At 39.3% G+C, this 17,543-nt stretch overlaps 1 pseudogene; it reads right to left on the bottom strand.

The window, feature by feature from the left end:
- Nucleotides 1-15,655: 15,655 nt before the first annotated feature.
- Nucleotides 15,656-16,341, bottom strand: LOC101710375 (WD repeat domain phosphoinositide-interacting protein 4 pseudogene; annotated as a pseudogene).
- Between the last annotated feature and the right edge of the window lie 1,202 nt (nt 16,342-17,543).

The following is a 17,543-nucleotide window of genomic DNA, read 5'->3' as shown; positions in this document are numbered from 1 at the left end:
TTTTGGTCTCCATGAATTTGACTATTCTAGTTACCTCCTATAGTTGGAATCAGACAATATTTGGTTTTTTGTGCCAGTATTCTCAGCACCATGTGCAAATGAAGACGACTAGTGCCATGCCATGGACAGCTCAGTGTAAAGCAGGCCCCATGTTTTTCCTGCTCTGTTAGGTGAAACTTTCCATAAGACCATAGCCATGTTGAGGGAGAATGTTTGGTAAGAGAGAAAGAGAGCATTGAATGACCAAATAGCCTGGTCATTTATGCCTCTTATTTACACCTAGTATCCCAGCATTTCATTCAATTTCATATTGTATGTAGGTTTTGTCATAGTTTTAAAGACACGTTGACAGTAGAATTAACATAAGGCAGAATGGTAGTAATCAATTTTGTACTTCTAGTTTCCTTCCACATGTTCTCAACTTGTGTGTGAGATGCACATGCAGTTCTCACTTGAAAACATAATTAAACATGAGCAGTAACCAGAGATCCATCTCATCTTCTCTGATTTTTTTCCTAGTTCAATGTAATTAACTTTTCATTTTCAAGAACTGTGTGCAGAATAATAATAACATGAATTAAGTGCCCTCAGATACAAATATCTAGGGACAGCTCACTCCTTGTGGTCTCCAGTCATGGTAGAAGAATATTTAAAATTCCTGCCAGCCACTCAGTTTATTAGGCAGTTATTTCAGTGACCTATAAGATGCATCAGGCCAGTGGGACTTGTGAGACATCTAGGTTAGGTTTATGTGCAGGAAATAGACACTGAGAAGACCTGTCCTAGAGACATTAGTAGGTGGTTTGGATGTTCTTGCTACACGGAATTATGATTTATTATATGGTGTAAATCTACAGTTGTTTTCATTATTTTATAGTCTGTTACCCTTTTATTTTGCAATAAATTATTTTGTTATCAATAAGCCCAAGAATTGAAATACCTGTACATATTGGAAGTATTCTACTTCCATTTCTCAAGATAGTAAACGAGCATATGTATTGCCCCAAATATTTTCTGACATTTGCCATCCACCATGGAACTGAGGAACAATATAAATGTTAGAATACATGAACCTACTGAAGAAGCATTAGCAACCATCTCAAACTTAGGCACTTATTTTAAGAACAGTACTTAAAGACAATAGTTAAAAATGTGCAGTACAGAAAGTCTATTTAAATATTTACTTTTGAATTAGATCAAATGGCTGCTCGTCTAAATCAATTTCATTCTTATATTTTCCTTCCCCTTCCCTTCCTTCTTTTCTTCCTATTTTATTTTTTGGCAGTGCTTAGTGTATGCTACACAAATACCCTACCACTAAGTTAGACTCCCAGTCTTCATTCCTATTTTTCTTGTTCTCTATGGAATTTAAATAATGCCTGTTTTGCATGATGTCATCAGATACTTTAGACAATCAATTAGTTTCAATAATGGCTTAATATTTTTCATTATAACTATGAAATCAAGATAAATCTTATGGATCCTCATTCTGGTGAATAAGAAACATCTGACATTTAAAGGCTGCTAAACCTGCTTTATTTTTTTTCTGGTGATTATAAAGTACAAATTTTTGTGGTACCATAAAAATAACAGTCACACTAAATTAAGAAATCTCTGGATATTTGTTGAGTTATTATTGAATAAATTGTGGTGCACTTACATTCATAAATTCAAACAAGTTACATTCAGTAGTTTGAGGATATTTCCTTGTATTACTTAGTTATACTATGGTATTTCCTCCTCCCTTTTTGAGTTTGTGTGCATTGGGGGAGTCCTACTTTTAACTCCCAGAATAGTTTTCTAATTTTTTAATTTTTTCCTGTTTTGTACCTTGTCTTTCTGCTGTTCTTTTGAGATTTTCTCAACTTTATCTTCTAAACCATCTATTGAGTTTTTAATTTCTGATACCAAGTTTTAGTTTCCAAGAAATCATTTTCTTTCTTTTTTTTTTTTTTTAAGACATGGTCTGACTATGTCGTTCAGGCTGGCTTTGAACTCACTATGTAGTCCAGGTTGGCCTTGAACTTGGAGCAGTCTCCTTGCCTCAGCCTCCTAAATTCTGGGGTTATAGGAGTGCACCAACCATACCTGGCTAATTTCCAAGAAATCTTTTTTGTACCCTGAATAGTCCTCCCTCTTTTGGAAATAGCATCTTGTTTTACAGGTTTTTGGTTTTGTTTTTGAGCTGAAGTCTTGCTGTGTTACCCAGACTGATCTCAAATTCCTGGGCTCAAGTAATTCTCCTGCAGTTGAACTACAGGCATGCACTACCATGCCAGGCTCTGTTCTGTATTTGGGAATATAGTATCTTCTCTTATCTCTGTAAAGAAAGTAAGGCTATTGCTTTTGAAGTTTTGTTGTTGTTGTTGTTGTTGTTGTTCCTTCATGATCTCTTTAAGCTACTCTTATTTTCCATTTCATTTATTTATTTATTTATTTACTTACTTACTTACTTACTTACTTACTTATTTGAAGTCCTGAGGATTGAACTCAGGGCTTTCACACTAAGCTACAACTCAACCCTGTAAAAAAATTTTTATTTTGTATTTTATTTTTATTTATTTATTGTGACATTGGGGATTGAACCCAGGGCCTTCATGCTGAGCTACATCTCTACCCTTTTTATTTTTTATTTTGAAACAGGCTCTTGCTAAGTCACTAAATTCTCCTGCCTTGGCCTTCCACAGTGCTGGCATTACAAATGTGGGCCATTTGAAGTCACCAAGGGATGTGTGCTAGCACCTACATACCAGGAGCCATCTGAATTGTAAGACACCTTACTTTATAGTTATAAAATGTATGTGATACCAAGAGATGAAGAGAGGGAAGAGGGAGTGAAGAGGAAGGGATGTAAAAAGAATTAAGATGTGTTCTGTACCTGTACCAACTTTCCATGATGAATGTAATCATTATGTACTGCAAACATGTACTAATAAAAATAAATACAAAAAAGTATGCAACGTATCCAAGAATCCCTGCTACATAAATCCAGAGATTACAGGTTTATTTACCATAAGCAATCCTAGACAATCGTGCAACCCTTCCAAAAGCACCCTAAGATTAAGCATTCTTTTGGTAGAAAATGCCATCAGTTTGCCAAGAGGTCTGTCATTAACACATTTACAAGGAGACTTAACTGGGTCACCTTTCTTTCCTGTTGTGCTCCTCAAGTAATGAAGAAAATGAATTCCTGTCCTTTTGCTCAACCAATTGTTTCACTATGTTTGCAATGTGTTGGGACCTCTCATTTAATAACAGCAAGAACTTTGTCCCATGGTGCTTCTGAAGATGAGGTCCCCTAGCCAAACAGTCCTCCTTCTCAGGGGGACCAGGCACAGTATCTGTTTATCCCTGAACAGCAAGTTTCAGTTCTCTGCCAGCCTGAGAAATTATTCAGACAAGTCAATCACACCCTCCCACTCAAACCAGGCACCACCGCACCCTTTGGTTATTACAAAACCTACCTCTCACAGCCCTTCTCTCTCCATGTTCTCTGGTCCCAACACAGTCCCTGTGTGGCCCTGCTCATGTTGTGTGTAACTTCACCTAGGTTGTGCTTTTTGTTTGTTTTGGTTTTTTTGGTACCGGGGATCGAACTGGGGACCTTGCGCTTGTGCGGCAGGCGCCAGAACCACTAAGCTAAATCGCCGGCCCTAGGTTGTGAATATACGTGCCCGATAAACTTCTGCCAATCTCATTCATTCAGCCTTGGGTATCATGTGTTCAGCCATCCCTGGGGCGAGAATCTCTAACTCACCAAAGGGCTGAAGAAGCAGAAATCAGGAAAATTAGCAAACCTAACACCTAAGTCCACATGCTTCCTATTCATTACTCTGCTTCTACCGTTAAAAATAATGTTCCTTCCGCCATTCCTAGGAGCAGTACAGACATCAAGCCTGAGTGTACATGGCTCACGGAAGGGAAGATGCACCGGGTACATTGACCTTCACCTGTCTCAGGCTTCACCAAAACACCTGGGAATGCTCTAGGGCTACTACCAGGTACTTCGATCTAGCAAGAAAAACAGGCTTACGAGAGTCTCTACAATAATTCAGAGGGAAAAGAAAATGTCAAAGGAGACATTCTCAAATGACTCCAGTGAGGCTGTCTCTGCAGGCCCTTTCATGGGTCTTGAAATCCAGGGGAGTTTGCACCTCATCCTGAATTGCTGCTGGGTTCCTTTCTCTGCATGTCCATTATCAGGTAAGATGTACCTTTTACATTGAAAACCACAGTTGGTGTCCATTTTTCCACCACCACCACCGTCATCATCATCCTTGTGATTGTGCAACAGAACACCTCTGCCCTACATTGTTTAGTTTAAGATTAGTGGACCCACCGTTGCCATCAATCATAACTACTCCTGACTCTTGAAACACTCTCAAGTTTTATTATTTGCCATTATCAGACAAAGTCTTCATGTTCTACAAGATTGAAATATGATTAGTCAGGCATGGTAGCACATGCCTGTAATCCCAGCACTTGGGAGGCTGAGGCAGGAGGATGTCCATTCATAAACATTCCATGGGGCTGACAACTTGTCAGTGAAAAGTAAAGTGAGCTTAGATCCCACCTGAGTGTATCATTATATTGAAAAGATTTTTGCTTTGATTAGGATATTTCAGAATTCCTGTATTCAAAAAGATGTCTGGCCTTGCTCAGATATTTAAATATTCCATTGACCAATCTATACTGTGTGACCAGATGTCTAACTCCTGGTAAAGCTCGTTCTTTCTCTAAAATTTGACCAAAAGTTTTAATGGCCTGGATCATCAAGTTGGATTTCCTGGGAAATTTTAAATTTTAGGTAGTCTTACTAATCTCATTTACATTTGTTATAGCTGAATTTCTCCTGAGTATAGAGAGTCAGAAGGTATGAATCATAGTTTTCTTTAAAATTTTTAAAATTGGATTTTATTAATGAGTGTTATTAAATAAAGGTGGGGGTTGTTTCGGGAAGTTGCTCAGGCATTTAACATATCTTAATTTCAACTCTATTACCCCTCTCTTTCCTCCCTTCTCCCATTAATCCCCTTTCATATCTCTGGAAGTCTACCTCCTGGTTTCATGTCATTTCTTTTGTATGTTTGTGTGTGTGCATGTATGTTTGTATGTATTTTTTAGGTTTCTGGTATAAGAGAAAACATGCAATACCTAACTTTCTGAGTCTGGATAATTTCACTTAACATGATAGTTTGATTTCCATCCATTTTCCTGCAAATTACATGATTTAATTCTTCTTTATGCCCAAATAATGTTCCACCATGTTGTTTTTGTTACTACGGCTTTGTAGTGATGCTGCTACTGTTGCTCTTTTTGCTCAGGGTTTCTTTGGCTGTTCAGGATCTTTTCTGCTTCCTAGTGAAATTTAGGATTATTTTTTTCTAGTTCTGTGAAGAATGTTGTTTGTATTTTAATGGGGACTGCATTAAATCTATAAACCAGTTTTGGTAATGTTGTCATTTTCATGATATTAATTTTGACAATCCAAGAGCAAGGAATGTCTTTACATTTCTAATGTCCTCTTCAGTTTCTTTCTCCAGAGTTATATAATTTTCATTATAGAGGTCTTTCATTTCCATGGTTAGAATTATTCCTAAGTATTTATTTTTTCTGAAGCTATTGTGAATGGAATTGTTTTCTTGATTTCTTTCTTGGTGGGTTCACTAGTGGCATTCAGGAATCCAGTTGATTTTTGTGTGTTGACTTTATATCTTATCACTTTGCTAAACTTGATTAGCAGATCTAAAAGTCTCTTAGTATTTCTATGTAATGAACCATATCATATGAATATAGGGATAATTTGACTTTTTCTTCTCCTATTTGTAGTCCTTTTATTTCTTCCTCCAGTCTGATTGCTCTGGCTAAAGTTTGAACAGGAGTGGAAAAGTGGACAGCCATGTCTTCCTTCTGATTTTACAGTGAATTGTTTCAGTTTTTCTCCACTTAACATAATGTTGTCTGTGGGTTTGTCATATATGGCTTTTATCATTTTCAGGAAAGATCTTTCAGTTCCTATTTTCATTAGGGTTTTTATCCTGAAGGAGTGCTGAATTTTGTCAAAAGCTTTTTCAGCATGTTATTGATATAATCATATGTTTTTATTCTTGATTTTATGTGTGTGATGTATTGCATTTATTGATTTACATATATTGAACCATCCTTGTAGCCCTAGGATAAAACCAACATGGTAATGGTGTACAATCTTCTTACTATGTTGTTGAATTCTGTTTGTGAGGATCTTATTGAGAAATTTTGCCTCTATGTAAATCAAGAATTGGTCTGTAGTTTTCCTTTCTTCTTGAGTCCTTATTTGGTCTTGGTGTTAGGCTAATGTGGCTTAATAGAATAAATTTGAGAGAATATCTTCTTTTTCTATCACATGGAAAAATTTAAGGAAAATGGTGTTCTTCTCTGAAGGTCTGTTAGAATTCAGCCATAAATCTATTTGGTCCTGGGCTTTTTCAAGTTTGTAGAGTTTTAATTATTGCTTCAATCTCATTACTTATTACTAATCTGCTTAGATTTTGTATATTTTCTTGATTTAATTTGGGTTGGTCATATGTGTCTATGAATTTATCAATTTCTTCTATATTCTTCAATTCATTGGAATATATTTCAAAAATAATTCTGATGATCCTCTGATTTCAGTGGTGTCTGTTGTAATTTCACCTTTTGCATTTCTTAATTTTATTAATTTGAGCATTTTCTTTCTTTCTTTTGGTAAGTTTGACTAAGGGCTTAATTAATCTTGTTTTTCTTTTTTGAAGAGCCAACTCTGATTCATTGATCTGTATTATTCTGGTCTTAATTTCATTAATCTCTGTTCTGATATTTATTATTTTTTTCTTTCTTTTTACTGGTTTTGGGTTTGGTTTGGTTTTGTTTCTCTAGGGCCTTGGGATGCATCATTAGGTATTTGTTTGGTTCTTTTTCAGAACTTGTAACTCTTTACCAAAGTGGTTTTTTCTTTTTTTGGTACCAGGGATTGAACCCAGGTCCTTGTACTTGCGAGGCAGGTGACAGAACCACTGAGCTAAATCCCTGGCCCTTAAAGTGGTTTTTTATATCCTGAGTTATATCTTTAATTCATTCAGCTGCATATTTGTCTTTTCTTTGATTTCATTGAGTATTTTAACCATTCTTTTTTTTTTTGGTACTGGGGATCGAACTCGGATCCTTGCACTTGCAAGGCAGGCAGTGGAACCAGTGAGTTAAATCCCTGGCCCTTAACTATCAGTTCTTAAACGTCTTTGTCTGGAATTTCATTCATTTTAGTGTCTGTGGAATCACCTTTTGGGGAGCTATGTATTTTTGTGGGCTTCTAGATGCCTTATTTTGTCATTTTAGTTGTGTTTTTGTATTGAGGTTTGTAGAACAGTTGGGTAAAATGTCTTTTTAACTGTCATGTGGGGTTCTTAATTTTTTTTTTTTTTTTTTTTTTTTTGTACCAGGGATTGAATTTAGGACCTTATGCTTGCAAGGTAGGCGGCAGAACCACTGAGCTAAATCCCTGGCCTATCTGGGGTTCTTTTAGGCAAGTGGCTTTCTCTTTGTGGTGGGTCCTGGGATACTAGTATGCCTCCATGTGGGAGTTTCCACTCAGGCTGCTCTGGGTGCTAAAACCAGCCCCTAGTCCTGCGAGAGATCATTTTGCATCATTGGGTGACTCTGGCTTGCTGTGCACATCCTCTCCTGTACATGTCAGCTTCAGGAAAAGCTCATTTTCCAAGAAGGGTCCCTCCCAAGTGGCTAACTGGACCTTAAACTCAGGAGGAAAATGGTATCTGTTTGCTGACTGTGGATTACTCTGTGTTCTTGAAACTAAACTTTGCAGCCCTTGCCTGAGCTGATTACTGTCTCAGCTGCAAAATAAACAGTTCCACACAGCTTCATTTTGCTGCCTGGACACAACCATAGTTTTCTTAACAGTGATGTAATGGGCAGTAATTATCTTGAAAAAACTTAACATATAACTTTGGTCCTGAGAAGAGTTTGCTTCACAATGTCATATGTGCACTAAGAAAAACCTATCTTTTATTGATCACCTATAATCACTAGGCCTTTGTATACCCTTTTACCTCTCTAATCCTCACAAACATCCTGTAAGTTATGTTGCAGGTGAGAAAACAGATTTTTTCTAGATCAATGATTTAAATTACCCAATGTCACATAGCTAATATGGCAAATATGGGATTTGAACCCAACTGTATATGATTCCAAAGTCCCAACTTTTGCTTTTAAACCATGTTCCCTGTTAGGCACTCTGTGAGCATATCCTCCCATTAAATCAGAGTTAAATTACAGAAAGGCAAAATCTGTTGTTGACATTCTATGTCTAGGTGAGCTAGAACCCACAAGGAATCCCTCAAGCCCTTTTGACTGTACAATTTAGGTCACTGTACTATGACTATATGTTTGTTTGGTTGGTTGGTTTTTTTTGGTACCAGAGATCGAACTCGGGTCCTTGCACTTGAGCAGCAGGCGGCGAAACCACTGAGCTAAATCCCCGGCCCGGCTATATGTTTATTGGTCTGTCTCTTTCCTTGAAGAATAAGTTCCTAGGAGGTAGGGAAAGGGTCTTACCATGTTCATATCCCCAGTGTCTACCAGAGCTCCTATCCCAGTATGTGGCACATAACAGGTATTCAATAAATGTTTGGTGAATGAACGAAGTAATTCTGTGATACTATGGACATTTCCTCTCCCACAATCTGCCTGGTTGAACACCTATTCAACTTTTCTGACTCAACAGGAGTGTCCTCTCCTCTGTGGAGTCCTCTTTGTGAGTAAGCCCAGTTGCTCCTTGGATGACAGTGTCCTTTGTGCCACACCATATATTGAATAGTTGTCTATTTTAGTAACTGTGGTTCCTAAACAGAAATGCTATTTTGCAGATCTGTTTATCTCACCAGTCTGAATGTCCTTGAGGACAGAGATCATATCTTTTCTGTGTTTTTATCTCTAGTGCCTCGAGCAGCACTTGGCTCATAGTAGGCCTTCAATCTTATAACCATAATCCAGATCTGTCAAGTTTACGCATCCATGTATCTCAAGAAGAAAGCAAGGTTCATGGTGATGACCTGGATAGTAAAATAATGAACCAGGGCCAGGGATTTAGCTCAGTGGCTCCTTACCTCCCTGGCAAGTGCAAGGTCCTGAGTTCGATTTCTGGTACCAAAAAAAAAAAAACCTGCCAAGGAATCTCATAGGTTTTAGCATCTTCTTTGAAGGACAACAACTGTGTTCTTTGTTTAACTATCCCTGATGGCTTCTGTAGTGCCTAACCCAGAGCAGGCATTTGATCGAGTTTTGCTGAATGGAAGAATGATCAAACGAGTTTCAAAAGCAACATATATCTGGGCATGGTGGTGCATGTCTATAATCTCAGCCCTCAGGAGGCTGGCCCAGGAGGATCACCACAAGTTCAAGGCCAGCCTGGGCTACATAGTGAGTTCAAGGCCAGCCTGAACTACATAGTAAGACTCTCAATTTGTTTTGTTTTGTTTTTTTTAAAGCAATATATAGCAGCCAATGTAGAGTTTCAAAACCTGTTGGCTCAGAAGCAGTCTCACAAATCATCTGCTACCAGCCTGAAGCCACCGAAGTAACTGAAAAAAATCACTGCACAATGTGGCATTTACATGCAGGCTGCCTTCGAGGCTGTGGAGATTGTGGGCTGGGTCCTGAGTAAACACAGGCTGCACTGAAGAGCCATTGTGGGCACTGCTGGTTCTTTTAAGTCCCTCTGGGGTCTGAAGTTGATTTGTAGCTGAAGCCAAGTCCCTGGCAAGCAACCCCCCAATGTATCCTTCTTCCATCCCTCACCCCTGTTTTTCAATTAACTAAAAGGAAACCATCCAGGGTGAAGCAGTCAGCAGCAGACTGCCAACGTAGGAAAAGAAATTATTTACTCAGAATATTTTCACCTAATCTACTGAAAGGTAGACCCCCAAGGAATACAGGCTTTGGGCTTGGCAAGAAGGCAGTTCAGCACCACTAAGAGGAGGGTTGTGGTACTACTCTTCAGGATGAGGGATGAGTCTCCTTCCCAGGTGAATGTTATCCACTGCTGCTTCTGTGCTGGCAAATTCCTAAGTTCCAGATGGACTCCTGCCTCTTTGTTTCTTGTTGAAATTCAAATGGCACTGAAAGGATCAACTCTGGAAAAGGATTAAATGAACTGTGTTTAATTCTGGCTTTTGCAACTTAATCCTTAGAAACACTGGTACATCAATTTACATCTTTGGGGGCTGGGGCCGTGCCTGCCTTGCAAATGCAAGGTCCTGAGTTCGAGCCCTGGTACCAGAAAAAAACAAAAACAAAAATTTTAAAACCCCCAAATAATCTAAAAATTTACATCTTTGGGCCTCAGTTGTTTTCCCTATGAAACAGAGATTACAATGCCACTTAAATACTAATTTTTTGAGATTGGACTTTGCAAATCAAAACAAATATGTACAGATAAAAGTATTATCCATAATAATTTCTATATGCATGACACCTGTATTAGTCAGCTTTCCTGTTGCTGGACACAAGACCCAACACCTACAACTTAAACAAGCAAAGTTTTAATTTAGCTCATTTTCAGGAGATTCAGTCCGTAGTTAGCTGGCTCCAAGGCAGAAACATTGTGGTGGAAAGTCGAGGTGGAGCAAAGCTGCTCAATTCATGGCAGCTGGGAAGCAGAGAGTGAACAAGAGAGGAACGGGCAAGAAACCACATATAGTCCCCAAAGTCACACCTCCATGATCACCCGACATACCCAGGAGCATGCCTCACTAATCTCCTAGGTATTTCTTCACCCAATGAAGTTGACATATCAGGATTAACAGCACCCTAACATATTAACAGTACCTTAGCATATTCCATTGCTCTTAAAGCAAGCACTGCCTTGTTCTGTTTACAACTCCCTTAGCATATGGTACAGAGTAGGCGCCTAATAAGATAGATGAGTTGGGCAAGGCTAATTTACAGCAGCAGGAAGCATAAGTGTACTCTAACTTTCTACCATCCCTCACATTAAGATTCTCATTTCTTTAAAGATCATGAAGTAACCATTGAAAATGTCCATTCATTTGGGAAAGCAGAGCTAACTGACCACCTCCACTAAATTTCCTGTGGAACTCTCAGCTATTAAATACAAGTACTGCCATTCTGGGGATCGTTCATCCAAGATCTCCCCCAAATAGTCCATGTACTAATAGACTCTTATTTACCCATTCATATAAATGTATCAGGCTATGCACCCAAAAGTTTGTTTTCAGAAGAATACTTATCATGGACATGGAGCATGGAAAACCCAACCTAATGACATAGCATGTTAAAAACACTCATCTGAAGCTGAGCATAGTGGTGCACATCTGTAACCCTAGCACTTTGGGAAGCTAAGAAAGGAGGATCACAAGTTCCAGCCCAGCCTGGCAAACTTGGTGTCATAGTAAGCCCTTGTCTCAAAATAAAAATATAAAGAACTGGGGATGTAGCTCAGTTCCAAGGTCCCGGGTTCAATCTCCAGTACCACAAAAACAAAACAAACACAAAAAACAAAACAAAGAAACACTTGTCTGAGCCTATGTATTGATTTTGGTTTTTTAGCAAAGCTCAGCAGAATTATAAGTATTTTTCTCCTCCCTCCCTTCCCCCCTTCCTTCCTTCCTTTGTTCTTCCTCCCTCCCTCCCTCCTTCCCCCTCCTCTTTCTTTCCCTCTTTCTTTCTTCTTTCTGTGGTAATGAGAATGGAACATAGGAGCTAGGTGCATGTCAGGCAGTACTCTACCATGATTTGCATCCCCAGCCCTGGCACAGGTGTTTTTCTACTTACTTTGAGGTAAGGTGACAGGGGGTCCAAGACTGGCCTTCATAAAATTGAATTACACTCAGTCTATCTTCAATTTATTGCTGGGTTAATCATTTCTTTGCCCTCCATTTCTTGTTCAGAAAAGCCTAGAAAAAAATGTATTAATTGACTTTTCATTGGTGGTGCAAAATGCCTGATATACACAACTTGAAGGTGGAAATGGTTTCTTTTTGTCTCATGATTTGAAAGGTTTCAATCCATGGTTAGTTGGCTCCAAGGCAGAAAAATCTCATGATGGAAGGGCATGGATGAAGAAAACTACTCAACGTATGGCAGCCAGGAAGCACAGAGCAGAAGAGTCTGAAAGGAAAGGGCCAGGGACAGATAGAGTCCTCATCATGCATTCATGACCACCCAGACGCACACAAAGCATATTTTATTAATCTTCTCCCCTCTCTCAAGCTAATCAAATTGAGAGTCAAGATTAACTATCACATGGAGAAATGATTTCTAAGGAGATTTTTCAGTATTCTGTTTGAGAACAAAGGTCACTTTCCTCATGCATGACCATTTTCTGGGATTATACTGCCCCCTGTTGGCCATGCTGGGGTCTCCATTCCTATATTCCCAGAATTTGTCAGTGCCTGGAGCCAAACCTGAGCCATTCCACAGAGAGTTGCCATGGGCTTTTAGGTCTGCCACAAGGTCTCCACCTTGTGGAGAATTCCTTCATCAGAAAGAGGACAGATGTTTATGCCAGCCATGGAAGGCCAAGAAAAGAGATGTAAAGGATCCCATAACAGAGTTGCATCTACAATGAACATAGGATTCCAAACCAGTTGAGAAGATAAAATGCCAAAGTCGTGAAGTTTGATTTATTAAGTGTCGTATGCCATTTCCTGAAGAAGCTGTAGCTTAAAATAGCTGTGGAATCATTATCTTAAAGTGGAAAAAACCCCATCAAAGTCTTCTGGAAGTTGGGGGATAGGAACAATTACACCATTAAATAATGAAACAGTGGGAGATAAACTACTTTTATTATAATCCATACATCACTTTTATTCAACAGATCAACTTGTATACTTTAAACATCTGTATTCATTTGAAGCCTCAGGTTACTGTCAAACTGTAAAATATTTTTGCTTTTTTGGAGGCTAAAATCACTCACTGGTGAGTTAAATCAACAACAGTTAGGTCATACCATCTGTAAATAATAGGATACATATATCTATAAATATATATTCAATCTATGACATATTTCTAGACGGTTAACTAGAATTGACTTGGAGCCAGATAGGTAATGGGGAAAGGGAGAGAGAGATTTGGTGTTTCTCCTATCCAGTCGGTAGCAGAGTGTTGAATAGAGACACAATTGGAATTGTCATCAAAAGCACTGTGACAGTAAGCAAATTGCTTAGCACTCATCCATTCGTGCATACACTAACCATGTAATGGGGCCAGGCACAGTGGTGCATACCTATGATCCCAGCTACCGGGGAGGCTGAGGCAAGAGGATTGTAAGTTTGAGGCCAGACTGGGCAACTTAATGAGAGCCTCTCTCAAAGTAAAAAATAAAATAAGGGCCGAGGATAAAGGGAACAAGAAGTTGAGAAATTGTCTCAAGGAACATTCAAATTAGAGGAGGTTAGGTTGGGGTGGGGGGACTTGGTGGTAGAGTACACAGAGGCCCTGGGTTTGACCCCAATGTGTGTGTGTGTGTGTGTGTGTGTGTGTGTGTGTGTGTGTGTGTGTGTGTGTGGTGAGTTGGAGGAGGTTGACAGCCAAAGTCCAGGGCCTTTGAACCTGAAGGGGGAAACTAGGTTGAAATTCAGAGAGGGCAGTTAGAATACCTGGGAAGTATAAAGAAATATAGCCACTGAGGACTGCACCAGGCATTGAATTAATGCCTGATTAAATCCCGTGGAAGTGCATTGCTGCTCTGGGAAGACTTGCATGATCTACATCTCAAATTACTAGACGTACCATTTGCTATCTCAGTCCCTGTTTACTTTTTATGCCATCCATAAAAAGGTAGCCAAGCTTGCATTAATTTATTGGAAAGGGTAATATTAGCCTTAGGAGAATGATTAGAAGCCCTCTGGTTTTCATTGTATTATATTTTAAGACAGCATATTTTCCTGTCTACTGACTTCTAAAAGGGCCTTGCCAAATAGTCTGTGTGAAAGTAAATGAACAAATAAAAGGATTGCTTTGTAGCTATTTAGACTTGGTTTTTAAGGAACTTTATCTTGATTCACATTAAAAAACAAACTAACTTTGGCTTTTCCACATTCCACAAAAATGTGTGATGTGTATCTACAAGAAGAAAAAGTGAGTAAAGGATGGAAAGAATGATTCAGTTTTCAGTGGAAATGACTCTCCTATCAGTGAAAAGAGGGCACTGAATGGATTGATTGCTTGAGTTCTAATCCAGCCTGGGCTACATGGTGAGTTCAAGTACAATCTGAACTACAGAGAGAGAGACACAGAGACAGAGACAAAAAAACCAGATATTGGGGCATTCAGAGACAGACTCTAAAATGACCATTCATATGTTCTGGGAGATAAAAGGCAGGATTGAGAAATATGGCACAGAACTTGACACTATTAAAAAAGGACAAAGTCAATTAAAATTATAACTGAATTTAAAAACTCAATGGATATTTGAAAGAGGAAATTAAGCAAGGCTAAAGATTTAATGACTTAAAATTTGTTGCAAGGAAACAGAATGAAGCATGAAGAAAAAAGGAGAAAAAAGACAAGAAGACACTAAAATGTGAATATATAGTGTATCATAATTTAACTGCAATAAGGAAAGTAGGAATGGAGCAGAAAAAATTTTTAAGAAAGGGCTAGGGATATAACTCAGTGACAGAGTGTTTGGCTAGCATGGATGAGGCCCTGGGTTCCATCCTCAAGACTGCAAATTAAACAAAAATCCAAAAAATAATATAGGCTAAGAGTTAAGGATATAAAGAAATGAAAAGTATATTAAAGGTCTTGTTTTGTTTGAGAGAAAGCTAGAGTGACCAGTGACTTGCCTAACAGAAAAATATAGTTGCATATTTATCTTAAAATGTTAAGAGTGATTACATATCTGTGATCCCAGCATTTGGGAGGCCGAGGTAGGAGATTCATGTATTGAGGCAAGCCTGGCCTACATAGCAAGTTCAAGACCAACCTGAACCACAGAGAGCCTGTTTCAAAAATAAATAAATAAACAAACAAACGAGTAATTGCTATTGTTGAAAGTTCAAAGACAGAACATGTGAATCTTTCAAACAAGAAGAGAGAAAAATGAGACAAATAACTCATTCAGTCAAACAGTAGGGAAGAAACAAACCACAAACCCCAAAAAGCCAAAGAAGGAAAAGAAAGAAAAAAATTGAGATAATAAAAAATTCTTTTTTTTTTTTTTTGAGACAAGGTCTTGCTATGTATTCCAGGCTGGACTTGAATTTACTATGTAGCCCAGGCTGGCGTTGAACTTGCCCCATTCCTCCTGCCTCAGCCTCCTGAGTGCTGGGATTACAGGCATGAGTCACCACACCCAGCTTCCTCTTTTTTTTTTTTTTTTTTTTTTTTTTTGGTACCGGGGATCAAACTCAGAACCTTGTGCTTGTGAGGCAGGTGACGGAATCACTGAGCTAAATCCCTGGCCCTCCTCTGTATTTTTGAATGAATGGTTTCTTTCCAAGCTCTGGAGACTTGGAATTCAGGACGTCACAATTTTCTTTCTTTCTTTTTTTTTTTTTTTGTACCGGGGATCGAACTCGGGTCCTTGCTCTTGCGAGGCAGGTGGCAGAACCACTGAGCTAAATCCCTAGCAGGACGTCATAATTTTCTTTGCCTACCTTTATGAGGTGTTTGTGAGGTACCCTCTGAAGGTTCCCTTCTGGGAAGCCGAGGCCACTACAGTGCCTGGCTGGTTCAGGGACACATAGGCCACATTGGTCACATCACTTTGCTGTGCATTGATAGTGAATGGAGCAGATGAGGTGCCAGACTTTGTGCTCGCCAGGTCCACAAGTTGTAGACTTCCACACTTGTGCCCTGGAATCACAAGCAGTTGCTTCTCTGGGCTGGGACAGAGATCACAGAGCCCCTTGGGGTTGTCCCAGGTGTCAAACTCAAACAGCTTTTGGGATCGTCTGGGAAGGAGTACACACTGATGCAGTTCCTCAGCATGATCACAATCTTGTCATGGCGCATGTGCACAGGCAGCACTGGAGTGGTGAAGGTGAGTTCCAGCACCAGCTTGCCCTGGGAGTCCTTGCCTTCCTGGGCATCATCCTATATCCGCACTGAGATCTCTGAGAGCTTGGGACTGCTACCACCACCCACCAGGGCCAGCTGGTTGGAGTTGTGCAGCATCTCTACCAGGCCTGTGCTGTCCACCTGCTCGTGGTCCAGATACCTCTTCATCAGTGGCTCTACATTGTAGATGCACACACCTGTCTCCATGGCACAGCAAAAGCAGCTTTGGCCTTGGTTGAAATGCAGGCTGGTGATCCCTCAAAGTGGCTGCTGAGTCATGGTTCAGGATTTCTCCCCTGACCTCCACATGACCCTAACCCCTGCCCTGCTCCAGCAGTTGGTAAGCCCCAGGCCCAGCTTTCTGACCTTCCAGGCTTTGGTACGGGCTCTGGTGTTTACATCAGGCTCCACCACATTTTTTTCCAAACACACAAAAAATTCATTCAAGTCAGGAAGGGCTACCATGGATAGCCACAAAGCTAGTATACTGTGCAACTGTAAAAGGTGTCAGGCACACAAAATATAAGTAGTGCCCTCCAAGCTGCATGACATCATTGCCCAAAATTAATCATATAAGGACTTCAATGTTGTTGCTTGATAGTCTTTGTCTTTTTTAATTTTAATTTTTTTGGGTGGTACTGAAGATGGTACTGAAGATTGTACTAAAGGCCTTCTCATTGACTTCAGCCCTGTTTTATTTCTTATTTTGATTTTTTTTTTTTTTTTTTGGTACCAGGGATCAAACTCAGGACCTTGTGCTTCCCAGGCATGCATGTGCCACTGAGCTCCATCTTCAGCCCTTATTTTGATTTTTTTGAGACACGGTATTGCTATGTGTTCCAAGCTGGTCTTGAACTCATTGCATAGCCCAGGCTGGCTTCAAACTTTTGGCAATCTTTCTGCCTCAGTTTCTAGAGTGCTGGGATTACAGGTGTGCCTTTATATCTTATCTTGTGCCTTTATTTCTTATGTATTTTGTCTACTTAAGTCACAAAATTGCCCAGGCTGAGCTTGAACTTGGGGTCCTCTTGCCCCAGTCTCCCACAAACTGTGCCACCATGCCTGACTTCAACATTCTTTAAAAAACCAGTACCCTATTGACTATATTCCCTAACCACAGTACAATAAAATCAGACAAATGACAAAAAAGTAGTTATACCTTAGAAAACTAAAAGGTAGACTTGAATCAATCATGGTTTAAAAGGGGAATCAAAACGGAAATAAAACAATGGAATAAAACAACAAAATGGAATTAAACAATGAAAGTATACCTATGAAAACTGTGGGAGTCAGCTGTACAAACTTAGTGGGAAATTTGTAGTCATTAATGCTTTACGTAAAAAAGCGAAATAGTTGAAATTAAATAGGATAAGCTAGAAGAAGTAGTCAAGCCTAACTAATGTTGAAGGAAAAATAGTAAATACAAAGGCAGCTTAATGGAAAGAAAAGATGAGCCACCTCCAGTGGCAAACATCTGTAATCTTAGT

Source organism: Heterocephalus glaber, unplaced genomic scaffold (assembly GCF_053883595.1).
Source record: "Heterocephalus glaber isolate CG9 unplaced genomic scaffold, H.glaber_assembly_v1.0 deba00001472, whole genome shotgun sequence".
NCBI lineage: Eukaryota > Metazoa > Chordata > Mammalia > Rodentia > Bathyergidae > Heterocephalus > Heterocephalus glaber.
This window is presented reverse-complemented; position numbering and strand designations above follow the sequence as displayed.